Source organism: Arvicola amphibius, chromosome 4 (assembly GCF_903992535.2).
Source record: "Arvicola amphibius chromosome 4, mArvAmp1.2, whole genome shotgun sequence".
In the NCBI taxonomy this organism is placed as follows: Eukaryota; Metazoa; Chordata; class Mammalia; order Rodentia; family Cricetidae; genus Arvicola; species Arvicola amphibius.
The window spans coordinates 18,043,494-18,045,386 of NC_052050.1; the positions used below are offsets into that span (position 1 = coordinate 18,043,494).

Here is a 1,893-nt window from a genome sequence, read left to right on the forward strand (position 1 = left end):
GTGAGTTAAGCCTACTGACTAAGAGAACCAAACCTTCAGTATATGATCCTTTTCTTATCTTTCAGGTTGGCGGTGGGGGAAAGGGTACTTCATATCCAAACAATTAACAGGGCTAAAAAAGAAAAAAAAAAGATAACCGATAAAGAATTGCAATAGAGACTATGGGTGGCCTTCAAACTCTAAAATATTTGCTAATATAACCTTTCCAAAAAAGATTACATGGTAGGATAAATGGAATTAATACTAACTTCAAGCTGTCTCATTAAAGAGAAGAAAGAGCCAATTACATTAACTTGAAGGCCATTGACCCAGAGTGTTTTGGGGGTTTTGTTTTGATTTTTGTTTGTTTGTTTGTTTGGGTTTTTGTTTTTCAAGACAGGGTTTCTCTGTGTAACTCTGGTTGTCCTAGAACTCAATCTGTAGACCAGGCTGGCCTTGAATTCACAGAGATACACTTGTCTCTGCCTCCCGAGTGCTGAGACTAAAGGCATGGGCCACCACCTGCAGGCAATCCAGAATGTTTTAACAGTTTGCGGGTTTTTTGGGTTTGTTTTTATCCTTTTTGAAGCATGGCCTAATATAAGCCTAGACTGCCTTCAAATTCTCTAAAATGTCAAGGCTGACCTTGAATACCTGACTTTTTTGACTCTACCTCACAAGTGCTAGGATTACTGGCATCCACCACCACACAGTTTATGCAGTCTTGGGGCTCAACTGTACTAGATCCCTTATTTTTTTCCAAACCTGGGTCTCCCTATATAGCCTAGGCTGACCTTGAACTTACCCCAATCTGCCTACTTTAATCTTACAACCCAAATGCTGGAATTATAGGCATGTGCCTACCATACCCAACATGTTCTTTCATTTAATCCAAATTAAATTTAACATTGCCATATTAAGTAATTAGCTAAACACACTAATTACATAAATGATATCATCAACATGATAAACCTATTAGGAGAATAGATTACTATTAAGACTTTCAATGTAAGCATTTTAATGCCCATGTCAGAAACAGATTATTAGAAATGATGCTTAAAAAGTATTACTAATTAGTCCCGGGACAACCAGAACTATACAATGAAACCCACTAACAAAACAATAAAAATTTCAGCAATCTTGTTGCCAAGGAAGAAATACTTCACAACAATTCTGCTTCTTTAGAAATAAGAATGTAATACCTAACTGGCAGGGTAGTTTTCCTGGGTCAAGGCTTACCCACACACTCTGGATGTGCTGACCCTTGCAATTTCCCCCAGTTGGGGAAACTTGACTGCATAATTTATGGTAGCAGGCGACTGCATTCACAGTCTCCCCTAAAAATCTATGTTGTTTATTATGAAAACTTGATTTCTGACCAATGGAATCAAATTGAAGACCCAGATACCAATCCACACACTTATGAACATTTGAGTTTTGACAAAGAAACAAAAAATATAAAATGGAACAAAGAAAGCATATTCAACAAATGGTCCTGGCATAACTGGATATCAACATGTAAAAGATTGAAAATAGACCCATATCTATCACCTACACAAACCTCAAGTCCAACTGGATCAAAGACCTCAACATAAAACCAGCCACACTGAAAACTTGGTTTCTATCCTTTACCCATGGGTGTATGCCTTTAATCCTTACTGAGCCAAAAGGTGACACGTATAAGCAAATAGATTATACAATCTGTTGTAACAGCTTTTGGGAAGTGCACCTCTCATAGTGTTAAAAATCTTTCTTTTAGGCCCTGAAGGATACCACTTTTGTTTTGTTTGAGACAAGGTCTCACCAATTAGCCCTGGCTGGCCTGCAACTTGCTTTGTAGATTAGACTGGCCTGAACTCAAAATAATCCACCTGCTTCTGGCTTACAAGTACTGGGATTAAAGGTGTGTGCCAT

At 38.0% G+C, this 1,893-nt stretch overlaps 1 pseudogene; it reads left to right on the top strand.

Moving 5' to 3' along the window:
- The first annotated feature begins 1,177 nt into the window (after positions 1–1,177).
- On the top strand, positions 1,178–1,317 carry LOC119813879 (annotated as a pseudogene).
- The last annotated feature ends 576 nt before the right edge of the window (positions 1,318–1,893 follow it).